The 14,537-nt window shown below is 26.3% G+C and overlaps 1 protein-coding gene across 2 annotated transcripts in view; it reads left to right on the forward strand.

The window, feature by feature from the left end:
- LOC147816030 (disheveled-associated activator of morphogenesis 2-like) overlaps positions 1–14,537 on the forward strand; it is a 57,309-nt gene that overhangs the window by 23,943 nt on the left and 18,829 nt on the right. The window contains exons 7-9 of one of the 2 annotated variants that reach the window (XR_015431597.1): positions 766–883; positions 8,266–8,388; positions 9,803–9,936. The gene's annotated coding sequence lies outside the window, so the exon portion shown is untranslated. Of the gene's footprint in view, positions 1–765; positions 1,806–8,265; positions 8,389–9,802; positions 9,937–14,537 lie in introns of those variants that run through there. The other variant, XR_015431598.1, reaches the window with a different exon arrangement.

Consider the following 14,537-nt stretch of genomic DNA (forward strand, 5'->3'; position numbering starts at 1 on the left):
ATTTAAAGTTTCAATTTTTTGGAGACATATCTAGATTTTTGTATTGCTCGGATGTATCCGTCTGTAGCTTCATGTTTGCATATTTAATCTAAGTCTCTGCCACAATTTTGTCTCATATTTTCACACCCTGAGAACAACAGGATTAAGATTTTGGACAGAATACATTGGTTTTACTGTCTTAAACTCTTAAAGTGTCCCAAAACTTTGGTAAAAATTCTATAGGTGTAACCATTGTACACATAATAGTTACTAATATTAATAAATATTTAATGTTTTTTATACAGTATGCTTTAACTTATAAAAGAAAAATAATATAATCTGAAAAATATTTAAGTTTTGAAGCTCCACAATTCATTGAACAACAAAATTGAATACCTTATCCTTTGAATATGAATAAATATGCTTTTAATACAGATAAATTATGTTTTTGTATAAGGATAAATTATGCAATGTTAAAAATAATAATAAACTTTTTAAATAAAACAAAAACTTGTCTTCATTTCGTTTCATATTCAAAAATTAACTTTTTATTTATCAGAATATTTTTTTTTTTAATTGTGACATAATTTTAATAACAGGATTTTGGGCATGACGATTTAAACTCTGGATTAATCCATTCTGTTCTACACCTTGCCTGGGAGTGGTATATAAGAATTTTTTATTAATAATTTTGAAAACACATTGAAAATTCAAGAAACTGTTTTTCGGATCTTAAATTGAGTTGTTGAAATCCCGATTAAAATGATTTTTTTTGTTTTTTTTTAGGTTTTGTTCATGACTTCCCTCCCTATTTTAACTCACCTTTCCATGAATGCTGAAAAAGAATTTGTTCTTCAGTCTTAACAGTAACCACCTCTGGTCAACCACATTGACGATAAACTTGGTATTATCTTTTTATCTGATCTTGAAAATTCGTCTAGTCCAGTGTCGGTGACAGTGGTATTACTATCCCAAGTAGGGGGGGGGGGGTCACTGTTTAGACAAGTGTTTGGCTCTGGTAGGCGGGAGAAGGGGAATTTTTTTCTCCAGTCTATTGTGTTAGCCCTAGAGAGAAGAGAAGCTATCTTGTTCCAGATGTGCTATTCTTGTTTCCATAGCAGCAGATAGCCTCAGACTTTGTATGGGGGAGTTATTACCATAGACAAACTATACTTGCCACCTATTTTGTTCCTAGGTGACTATGGCAGCTCTTTTAAGCAAAAAAAGTGTCTAAAGACTTTTTTTTTCTTCAAAAATAGTGACTTTTTGAATATTTAGGGAACTATTTCTTCATATATTGTGGCATATAAATATAATAAGAGAATGATTTTTTGGCACTTTTCCCTTTTATTAATTTGTGAAAAAAATGATCTAGTTTTTTGTGCGATTTAAAAAGTGAATGTTCCTATTAGTATTCACACGTTCGAGAAATCAAATATCGTGATACTTGTATTCATTCAATTTCAAAGCATTGCCGAGCAAAATGAATAAGTTTCGTCTCTGGTTTCCTCATAATTCAAAGCATAACTTGTCACATAAATTCAATATTCATACAGACAATAAGAAAATAATTTTAAAATTTTTTGCATTGTTTTCCCGAAGTCACAGATTTTTATTTTTTTAATACTCACTTATCCAAATCTGTGCAAAGAATCTATATATTAGCAATATTGTTATAAACTTATATTACTAATATAGATACAGCGTTTTAATTTCCGATCATGATAGGGGAGAGTGGGATCAATTGTAACATTTTTTACTTCCAATATATTATTAGTATTAATTGACAGACGAGTAAAGTAGACTATCCTCTACTAGAAAAAAAAGTAAATACATTATTTTAAATGTTATTATATTAGTTATTAACAATTTTTGATAGTCGTGCACTTGTTACAATTATCCCCTCTTACGGGGTCAATTGTAACAGTTCATAAATTCAACTAAAACATAGTTAATTATACATATTATCATAGTTGTGATATATACGTATTTTTATTGATCAAAATAGTAGTGATATATTAGGAGTAAAAATAATAATGAGCAGAAACCTAAAGGGTTAAACTTTTAACTTTAAGGGGTTAAAAATTTTAATTTATGCTGTGAAAGGTGACAAATAAAATAATGCACATGCAACATAATATAAATGACGTAGGAAACTATTGGTGGTTCTTAAAGAGTTAAGTAATGATTTGTAAACGTAAGTTTATTTATTTTCAGCTGTTACAATTGTCCCTTTACTTATTGTTACAATTGTCCCCAAGACGCCATTTCAGCTTCATTTGTTAAAAGCAATGCTAGTTTATTAACAAAACTAATCTTTTTTTTAAATGTTAATTAAGGTGTCCACTTACATATTCGGATAATAATTTTTCTTTGTTTAAACAAAATTACTTTGTTACAATATAATATTCTAATGCCAAAAAAAGCACTTACATCGCATGAAAATATCTTTTGTGATGTAACTCTTTCAAAAGTACATAAAAATGGTTGCCAGCAGGAGTGTGCATGTAGATTTATTAAATACACCTTGTGCACCACCTAGGAACCAAATCTAGAACCGGACACTCGAAATTTTTGCTCTGTCACAATCGTACCCTGTTACAATTGACCCCACTCTCCCCTATAGTTTATAATTTTGTCTGAACAACTGTGAACTTTGTTCTGTATATCCCTTCTAGACATCAGTCTCTACTCAGGATATCAGATATGAGGATGAGTTTCCTGAATTTTTTTTTTTTTTTAAATCAAGAAAATTAGATTTTATTTTAATTAATCGATCTTTTCTTTTAAAGAATTTTATACACTTACCAACAAAAACTAGGATAAAATTTATAAATAATACCCCCGTGGCAGTGACATTGTCACAGTAGATTATAGAGTTTTGTGCAGCAGAGCAAAATGTAATCTAAAGCAAAAAAAAGAAGATAAAAAAGCCCTTAAAAGTGCAATAACTTTCAACAAATTGGAATTTCAAAAAAAAAAAAAAAAAATGAAGAAAAAAAAAGCTGTGCATAAACAATCGAGGCCTTTTCAACATTCCTAGTTTCAACTCTGAAGTTGTATTCCTGCTGTCTGTAGAGCGGCCCACATAGTATTTTTTCCTACAAGTTTACCTGTATAATTTCAAGTTTCTAAATTGTTTAGTTTTTGCACAACAAAACAAAATGTAATGTTAAATTGTACGCCCAAAACAGTAGCCTTTCCGATTTTTTAATAGAGAGAGAATTGAGTGAAGCCTTGTTCAAATGCTTCACTGGTCTCCTAAATGGTAAATAATAAATGTTTCAATATTTGTATTAATATTGAATAATTCTGCATATCATTATGCATATTCTGCTTCGCTACTAAAAACAGATTTATGATATCAAGATTCCCTCGGATCTGGGAAAACCCGGAATTCTCAGGGAATTTTATTTTAACTTTAAAAAGCAGGGAATAGTCAGGAAAGATTGCAATTTCTGGCAAAAAGCTGGAGAATTCTTGTATCATTCCAGAAAAATAACCAATTTTAGAATTATCAGTTACAGTAATCAGTGATTGAGATTCAAGTTCAATAATTCCAATGTCTATTACAATTATTTGTTGTAAAAATTTCTTATTTTCGGGAAACTGGCACATTTAAAGATTTTTTTGACCTTCTAAAAGTCTTATTACGCAATAAGCCTTACAAATTAAAAACTCTGTTTTCTAATGACAAATTGCATGGTATAGATTAGGGGTGCACAACCTTTTTTGAGTGAAGGGCCACATGCTCAGCAGATTTACCAATAAAAGGCCGCAGGCCAAAATATTTAGACAGTCGTGTTGGCAGCAATTGTTGGTAGTAATTGTTATATAAACATCATTGTTCTCAAGACTAAATTCTTTTTGTCAGTTAACCTTGTAATATCTTTGCATAAAATTGAATAATTTTAAATGTTTAAAATGAGAAACTGCAAAACTGATTACTTAGGGGGGGGGGAAACAGAATCAGAATCAATTTATCAGAAATTGTTTTTTAGATAAATTAAAATAATTAAAAATTTTGGAAAAATCATTTTTATTTTTATCATATTACATAATACAAAAGTCCATTAAAACATAAATTTTAACATTAAAAAATTTGTCCACTGAATTAAATTTAAAAAAAAAAATATTTTGTCATTAAAAAAAATGCAATTTAAATACTTTGATTTAAAGAAAGATAAGGGTTAAAAATGATTAAAATTAAAACAAAACCCCTTCAGCTAAAAAGAATTAGCATTTAGTCGGGAATATACTTTAACTTTAAAACATTTATTTTAAATTAATTATAAGCAGCAGAGGCTGAGAGAGGGAAGAAAAAGAAGAAAAAAAAAACCCATTAATTTTGAAGGAATTATTTTACTTATTAAAAAAAAACTATTAAGATACCTGTTTTCAATTCCTTATGACCAATGCTTTTTTAAAATGACACTTACTATTTACAGTTACACATATATATTTAAAATCAATTAAAATTTACAATACTTTTCGAAACTTATTTTTATAAAAATTTTTAAAGTTAAAATTTAATGATATAGAGATCATTTCCCAGCATATGATCTGAAATGGTCTAAGTAGGAAGAAAATGGTTTTAAAAAATTTTTAATGTTTATTCTATAATTTGCAAAGTTTTTAAATATTGTGATAATTTTATCTACTTGATCATATGATAGCTTTTTCGAGTTATTAAATAAAAAATTTTAATGATTTTGTTTGAAAACTGCTCTGTAATTTTTAACAGGCCAAATTCATTCTGGAAAACTGCCTTTTGACAGAAGCTGGTGTAGGCAGTATTAAACTTAGGGTAAATAACTTCATCAGTTTTGGAATCTATCACAAACGGTGTTCTTCCTTTCCTGATTTTTATATCTCGTGAATGCAAATAGCGATGTGTTATTTATTTTTAAATTGCTCAAATAAAAATCGCTATGCATGGTTTTCAAATAGCGCGAATAGTGATATGTGGTTTTTAAATTGCGAGAAGACTCGCAATGTATGATTTTTTAAACGACTGAACATGAATCGCGATATGTGATTTTAAATCTCGTGAATACTAATCGCGATGGATGATTTTTCAAATCTCGTTATTGTTAAAACGAAATGCGATGTGCAATTTTAAGATTGCGTAAATGCGAATTATGATGTGCGATTTTTAAATTGCAAGAAGAATCATAACGTATTATTTTTAAAACGCCTAAATTCGAATCGCAATATGTGATTTTTAAATCACATGACAGCAAAAAGAATAGTTTAAGTGTGTGCTGTTAAACTTCCACGTGTTCATGGGGCTAAAAAAAATATGCACATGTTTTGAATTATTTTTTTGCAAATGGGACCGTGTTTTATGTAAATTTACTCATCTCGTTTTTTTTAAAATTCTCTTCAGGAAGGTGTCGATTTTGATAAGATACATAAATACTTTTCAAATTACAAAAAAAATAATAAATAAATAAACGCATACGAATTGCGCGATTTGCAAATATTGTGTTTAAATATCAGGATATTCTAAATCACAACAGAAGAAAAAAACACTTTCGAAAAACCTCTTATATTAATGTTCAAATCGACGCAAATAGCGCACGTAAAAAGTTATTATTTTAATGCAAGATTCAAAACTTGCCTGCTCTCTGACTAGTATTAAAAATATAAGAATTTTCTTAAATCACAGAGTAAAAACTACCAAACAAATCTATCAAAATCCTTTCATATTTAAAATAAAATCAACGTAAATAAAGCGTGTCAAAAAGTGATGTACTTAAATGTGGGATTCGAAATTAAGACGTAGCTATAGCATATGAAATATATCGGGACTTTAAAAACCTTGTAGCAATTGTACCAATAATTGCCAAAACAACAATTGAAAAATAACTTGACATGCTATAATACTGGCACAAATAAACCACGTCAAAAATCGTGATCTAAATTAGCGAATCTTTACTCACAATTCGTAATAATGTGTTAAAACATCGAAAGATGTTTCAACTTGAATATATAAATGTAAAATTTCCTAATTTTTTTAAAGGAAAAAAAAATTGGAATTAATATTTTTTATTTCGTTCAGATTCCTCTGGTTGTGCACCCCCTATTATAGATAAAACATGGTCTGGATTTCATTGAAATTTACTTGAAATGTCTGGACAAGTCAGGGAAATTTTTTTTCTGGTTTTAAGTGGGAGCCCTTTATATTTTGGAGGAATATGTTTTAAGGTCATTATTTATATGTGTACCTGTAAAGAAGACTCCTGTATTTTACGACTATCTCCTGTTTACTCCTATATTCCCAAATTTCTCCATATTTGTCGAAGAAATTTTAAAAAAAAAAACTTTTGGGCGATCAAATATCCACTGATGGCGAAAATAATTCTTTTATCTCTGAACAGGTTACCAGTGTGATAATATGGCCTGTGCTGCAGTATGTTGAGTGTTAATAGTTTAAGTAATTATGCATAATGGTTTAAAGAAATGACTTTTAGATTAAGATTTATATGCATACTTTTTACTTCGATGAATGTAAGTGCTTATTGCCAGCTTCTCCTGGTTCAATTCTCCCAGTTTTTGTATTTTTTAGAAATTCACTAAAATTGATTCAGTTTCCTATGAAATAGAATTTTTGTACAGGCTTGATTTAAATAAGTATTACTTATACACAATGAAGCGAACCTCATTTACAGAAAACAGTTCAAAACCATTTTATACTGTTTTCAATACTCTCTTCTTAAATTAATTTAAAATCTTCTCACAATGTTTGATGAATTAATTGATATTTGAAATAAATACATTGAGAATTCAGTTTTAATGCCTTTTTAAATAGTTCTATTGATAAAAATATACTTCTGTGACCAATAACTAAGTCTCTGAGTTTTTAGTCAAGTATTTCTATTTTATGTCCATTTAGGTCTTTCTTTTCGTACCAACAAAAAAAAAAAAATTATATTAATTCTATGAAAAATTATTTTACTAATTGGTATAGTTTGAATGTATATGTCATGTACTTTTTGAGTTAATATGAAGAAAAAAAATTGTGCCTGTTAATGTATTAATGTACTAAAACAATTTCATTTCATTCTACTGTTAAAATATATTGTAATATTCCTGAATTTTCCGTCTAAGTATTTTACTTTGGAATAAACTTACAAAAACAAATAGTATGCAGAGGAATATTATCATTTGAAATAATAAGAATTATACAAAATTAAATAAGCTTATCTATTCTCAAAAATACAACTCATTTCTGCTGCTTATGATGACTCAATTTTTAAAAACTATTAGTTTCCAGCTTTAAAAAGTGTGATTTCTGTTGGTGTTGTTTCTTCGTAGTTTTATTGTACCATGAGTACTCAAGATGGGTCATCTCTCTTTGAAAATAACCATTTAATGTACAGTATCTGATGAAATGATATTTTTATTCATTTAGAATGATCTAAAAATTCTAATTCTGCAACTTGAAATAAGAATTGTTATAATTGAAGCACAAAGATCATTACTAGTGTGATGAAACTAAATCACTAAGTAACATTTCTATTTCTATCAATGATTTTCCGACCTCATTAATTTACCTCCAAAGTGTTTAACGAAGATCCTAAAAATTAGTTTAGAAAACACTATACCTTATATTAGAATTTATAGACATCTTTTTTGAAAGCAAAATCATTCGTACGGGAAACTGTAAAAAAACGTTTGGTGCTAAGACTGCGGAAGATAGTTTCACACCTAAAATACCTAAAAAACCTAAAAGTGTTTAAAGTAGGGATGCACAATCTTTTTAAGAGAAGGGCCACTTGGACAGCAGGTTGACCAATTTGCTTGTCCAAGTATTTAGACAGATATTAGCAATTATAGTATTTTTCATACAGAAACATCAATATACTAGATACTAAATTTTTTTTATCAGTTAACTCAATAAAATTAAATTATTTTAAACATTGGACATAAAATTATAAATTAAAATTCAACAAATGCAAAACTGATATTTTTTTAGTTTCCTTTTCATTAAAAAAAGAGAAAAAAATTAAATGTGCAATTCAAAATTCTGGGATGTTTTTTTCTAAAAAAAATTTATATTTTTGATATTGTCTTGGTTTGCAGATCAAGAGATAGCGCACCCCTAGTTTAAAGTATTTTTCAATCTATTTTAAGAAAGGTAATACTGGAACTTATTGAATAAAATTTTTAATTGATGTATTTGTTTATTTTTTAAAAAAACGTACTATCATTTATGTGAAAAATACAGTAATTTCTGTTTTTAGAAAAGGACTGTAAATAATCATTTAATTTTATTCTTAGAGTGTTGCTAAGTTTGAAAGTAAAATGACAGCTCTAGAAAGCAATGTGAAAGAACTCAAAGATCAACAATCTAATCTACGAACAACAGCTCAACATTTCTAAGGAGAATTAGATGTTGTAAAAGTGAGAGGTTATTCAATTATTGTCTTTTAAATTTAAATGTCTCTTACTCATTTATTGTGTTGATATTGACGAATATTTTTATGAATTTCTTGTCTAATAGCTAAATAATAGTTCAAATTCTGATTATTTAACATCCACAAAAGACTGCAGATATATTGGAAAATCAAAATCCATGGATTATCTTACTTGCCTTTTAGATAAACTTTCTAAAAGACTATAATTTATACTCTGAATTAAGTTATTACAAGTGAATACATTATTGCAATCATAAAATGACAGTTTATATCATGTTTGTATGACAGTTTATATCATGTAAAAAAATAAAGCATGATAATTCAAAGATGTATATAAAATAACAAATCTGACAGTTCTTTTTAGTCCCGCAGTTGACTGATCGTTAAGACAGATCACCGAAGTCAAGCATCACTGGCTGCAATCAGTGTGCGGGTGGGTGACCACTTGGATCAGTCTGCGTAGGGTTTCCATTTTGATGAAATGATTCAAAATGTTTTTGTTTTTTTAACTTTATAAAATTCTCCAAAAATTAGTTGGTTATAATTTAATAATAATATATTTTATGTTGCATTCTTTTTTTGGAAGCTTTTGTACTACCATTCATAGAAATTTTTGAACTATTTTTTCTCAGCAAACCAACTAATCACACATTTTTTTACAATCGCTAACAGCAATGTTTGTCGACAAATTGTTACAATTGTTGCATTAATGCTATTTTTTCTGTTTCATTTTAACCTTTTATAACATATTACAATTTTTAAAAGAAGGTTTTTTTCAAGAACCAACTATATATTAATATGTCATTTTGCTGTTTTGTTGGTAAATATTTGATTTTTAATTCAAAATTCTAATTGTATAGTTATCACAATATCGAAAGTTCGTAAATGTTACTTGCTTTCCAGAGATGATGTTTCCAAAACTATTCCTCCATTTAACCTAAAAAGCAAACAAAGATGGGGGCGGTTTGCGGGTATCTTGCATGATTCCTGCCCAAACCATGAGTCCTCCACCAGCATAATGATCCCTTTCGATAATGTTGCTGGGATGGTATCGGGTTCCCTCCATATCAATAACCGTCCAGAAATAGCGTCATAGAAATGTGCATCATAGAAGAATATAGCATAATAGAAATGGGCAAAAATGCTTTCCATCTCTTAATTTTGTCCACCAGTGTCGATAGTATTTATCATCTTGCACTAAAAATTGCATTTTGGGTATCTAGGCCATTGACACATATCAACTGTCTATTAATGTTCAGCAAGAGTGTAAAAACTTTCGTTATGTTTGTTATTGGGAATTGCTGTGGTGCCACTGGTAACATTCAGAATTAATTACCTTCTTGCTTTATAATTGTGAACATACATTGTTTTTATGATAAACTTTGTTATATTTTAATTAGCTTTAAATGTGATTGGAAAGAAGCAGCAAAATGCTCTGATATATTGAGATTAGAGTGGTCTCTGGCGGTTTATACTTATGTTCATGCTTCAATTTTCTTTATGATGGTAGAAGAAGGAAGTACAGAATTACAAGGTACTATTTCAGAAATGATGGAGTAAGATTTATTTTAGTAATGATTATAGAAATGCTTGTCTTTATCTGTAAATGTAATCTATTTAGAATTCTTGCATCTTCCGTAGTTTCTTAGATATCTTTAGTTAATAGATGAATAATATTTTCAAATTTCTTTGAAACTGCTTAATCTTCGTTTTTTTTTAAAGAATTAAAAAATTAAAAAAAATTTCTAACTAAACAAACGTAATTAAAAATGTTAAAATAATTAAAAATGTTTTCTAACTATACAAACATTCTCTTAGAACACTCTTAATAATAGTTATTTGTATGTACAAAAAGTAGTGTGAACTATTCCTCTTGCTATTTCTACTTCATTTTTTGAAAGAAAAAAATTATTGAAAGAAATTAAAGTTTAGTTTTTATATTAAATTTTGAAAATAAGAGAATATAATCTTTGACACAGTTTTTTTTAATTCTTTTTTCCAAATATCCTTTAACCATATTCTTTTGGTATAAACTCTTTATTTCTTTATATTGGCTTTTAAATTACCAGTCAAAAATATTCAATGAGTATGTTTATATTCAGTTTCAGTATTTTTTAATATATATTCTTCATGTGCTGTCAATTTGTATAAAAAAGTAACAATTATCTTTGTATATTTTTAGCTTTTATTTTAATTATACCGTATTTGATTAATTAAATGTTTTGGTTAAAATCAAATTAAAATATCAAAATTTAAATTTGTTAGTTATTAATTGTTAAGATTTTATTGAATGAGATTTTAATAAAACTTTTTTTGTTTAGTAAAAGCTTATTTATTATTATTTTAGTTATAATCTAATTTTTTATTTTAATATTTGGTACCTTTCAAAAAATGGCAAACTATTTTGTTTTTAAAAATGAAATTGATTGTTTAAGAAAAAAGTGAAAATTAAATATTTTAAAATTAAGTGTAGTATAATGAATTTCTTTGAAAGTATATTTGCCTAAGTTACAATATTTTTTTGTTTACAATCATTATTTTTAAACTTTTAAGTTTAGCCTAATTAATCTTTGATTATTTTTTGTTACATTCTTAAAATATCAAACAATTTTAAAAAGTTAATTTTTTGTAAGTTCTACTCTCTTTATTGTCTACTATCATTATTTAAATAAAGATTTTATATGTAATTTTTCTAAAATAAATTGATTATTTACTTATGAGCTCATTGTTGTAAAATAATTTTTAAATTGAATATTTTACACACATTCATTCTTTTAAACTAAGTCATTTATCTAAATGTTGTAAATATTTTCAAATTTCGTTTAATAACAAGTTTTTATTTCTAAACACGGATAAATATTAAAAGTAATATTTATTGCATTTCTAAATTTTTAGTACATCATGAGTTTTGTTAGTATATCATAGGTAACACAAGTTTTTCATATCATCTTTGAATTATATCACTTAATTTTTTTTAAAGAAAAGAATCTGTGTTCTTAAGCTTTATAATGAGTTTTTTTTTTTCAAATTTTTTATTACCTACTACTTGTTAGTTTCTAAAATTATTTTCATAATTTGTTTTTCAATGAGAAGTTTCATATTCTGTATTTTGTAAATTTGGTGTTTATTCATACGTGAAGAAGATGGCGTTTTGGCTGAAGTTTTCAGTTTTTCACCTGCCTAATATTATACCCAACTACAATTTTTGTGATGATGAATTTTTTAACAAAATATAATTATAATTTAAATGTAAGTATAATTTTTAAAGATAAGTTTTAATTATGTATAATATGTGAACTACTAAATATTTAATAATATTATAATAAAATTACAAAATAATAATAAGTTAAGTATTTTTCTAAAATAATGAAGTTGTTTTTAAAGTGAAAAATTTTCTCTTACAATTTTTTTGATTCTAATTTAGAAAAAGAATAAGATATGTATGAAAAAAAATAAGACATGGGAGCCAATAAGAATTAAAATAAATAGATAAATTCTAAATAAAGCTTTTGTTATTCAGGACTCCCACTCAATTTTAGAAATAAAATTTCCTGAATTTTTGAGAAAAGTTTCCAACAATTTCTGGATTATATCTACACAGTTATCATCACAAATTAAATTTTAATTAAACAATTAATTAATGTTACTTTATTGTTGAAAATATGTCAACTATAAGTTTCTTAAAAACAAAATTTTTAAAGGTGAAGGTTAAAGGTTAACAACTATATAAAAACAGATAAAAACTCAAAATAGTAAATTAAAATAATAGCCATGAAATAATATTCTAATTTCAATTCAAAAAAATTGAACCTTAATTTTGAAGTAAATTAATTTTATAACAAATTTAATTTTACAACGTAATAATAGTTTTATAACAAATTAATTCATTTTATAACAAATTTAATTGTGAAATTAAACTTAATATAAAGATTTTAAATGTTCTCTTACCTTTACAGCAATTCATTAAATGCAAAAAAAAAAGAGATAAAAACAACAAAATAAAAATTAGAAATAAGATCCTTCTATTTAATATGTCATTTTGTTATTCATTTATTTAGTAAACAAAATATATTATATTGAGTATCAAAACAAATAAATTGTTTATAAATATTTGTTTTATTTGTTTGTTTTTTGGTGGTTTAAAAATTATTTAAAATTACTTCTCATATCTAATCAAAAGTATTTTTTGAAACAATAATTGACACCCGCGGTTTAGATTATTCAAATAATGTTTTTTTACAGTCCTTCAAAGAAAAAAAATGGCTACCGAAATTAAGCAAATTATTAAATTAAGCAATGCTTCTGAAAAGTGAAAGAAACATTTGTTATTAATGACTAAGAAATTATAAATTCTTCTTTTATTAGATAGAGTTAATTGAACTTTTATTTATGAAAAAAATCTTCTAATTCATTTTAAAACTAAACTAGCAGCTTACAGGAGAGCATGAAATCAAAAAGCCACCTAAAAAATTATTGTTATAAAAAATAATTTCTAAAAACTTAACAAGTACAATTAAAACGAATAAAACTAATTATAAAAAGTATGTAATTAATAAAATAAATGCATGAGCTGAAGAGAAAAAAACATTTTACTTACTTGCTCTTTTAAAGTGTTTAGTTCTCTCTTTTTGCAAAGAAGAAAGTAGACCCCTTTGGGGACTAGAGACTAAGCAAAGATTCATTTGGCGAGAGAGTTTTAAAGAAAGGAGTATTTATCTCCTTTTTTAACCCACTGGCGGTTAAGGAAATGGGCAAAATTGGGTGATTGTTTCTCCCCTACACACAGTTCCCCTATCTATTAACATGGGAAAACCGGTTTTGCTATGCAGGGAAGACTGCAGGTTAAAATGCGACTTTTTACGTGCATAACCGTCAGTGGGTTTTAAAAAACTTTCTCGCCAAAAGAATCTGTGCAATCAAGGACCACCTACTGGGCAGATTTTCCGTACTTGAAAAGAATGTTTCTTAGAATTGGGGGTAGGGGACAAAATGTGTTTCTTTCCCATCTCTTTCCCACATTCTTTTTACTTCAAGGACTTCAAACATACTTATCTATAGTAATCAATATCTATTTTGAATTATTAAAAACTATTTCTGGTCCTCATAATAAAAAACTAATATGCACTGAAACCTTTTATTAACTATTAGCGATAAGCAAGCTTACTAAATTAAAAAATTATTAAAATCAAAATTCATTTTAATACTTTTCATAAGCAAATTTTTTATGCATATAAACTGGGAAATAATGCTAACTGATGCTAATGAAATAATGTTTTGATTCGCAGAGAAGTAAATTAGAATATCATTTCTTTATAATAAACAGTAAAGCTGCTATAATTAAGCACATTTAAGTAAATAGACCATTTTTTTTGTTTCTCATCAGCTTTTCAACAGTTTTAGTATATAAAAAACACGTTCTTTTTTATGAAATATTTTTTTTAAATAATTAAGTATCTTTAATTGGGCAAATTTATTTACATTAGCAAACTGGCTGTGCAAAATAAAATATTAGTATTACAAAATTATAAATTAATAAAAAATATATATATTTTCGTCCAAAAGTCTTTATAAATTACTTCCCTCGTTAAAAAAAAATATTATGTTTTTTTTTATAAATGAATGCATGAAGACTGTGTTATTTTATATCATTCACTTACATCCATAAATAATAATTATATTTTTGTTTGAAAGCTAATTATCACAAAGATTTAAAATCCTAAATAGCCAACTGCAATGAATTCATTGCTTTGGATACTTTAAACAAGAATTTGAAGTTACTTTACTTTTCCACTAAATACTTACTTCTTTTAACTATCTTCGTAAGGATAATGATGTTCTTTTAACTTTTTTACAGATGATATTCTATTTAGCTATGCAGATTTATACTTTCTATGGCATTAAAATTCATGATTTTTAAAATCTTTGACTTAAAAATCTTAACTTTAAAACTTTATTTTATTTACGTTTGAGCAACAACATTGATTTTAGAAATCCATTATTAGTTTTCACACAGTTTTAAAACATGCATAGAATATTTTTGAAGTAACATCAGTTTTTATTATGTTATTATTCGCATAACTGTAACTTGTAAAAAAAGTTATTTTTTCTTTATCATTTGAAACTTTAAATATTTTA

This window comes from Parasteatoda tepidariorum, chromosome 2, assembly GCF_982258835.1.
Source record: "Parasteatoda tepidariorum strain Cologne lab strain chromosome 2, Ptep-v5.0, whole genome shotgun sequence".
In the NCBI taxonomy this organism is placed as follows: Eukaryota; Metazoa; Arthropoda; class Arachnida; order Araneae; family Theridiidae; genus Parasteatoda; species Parasteatoda tepidariorum.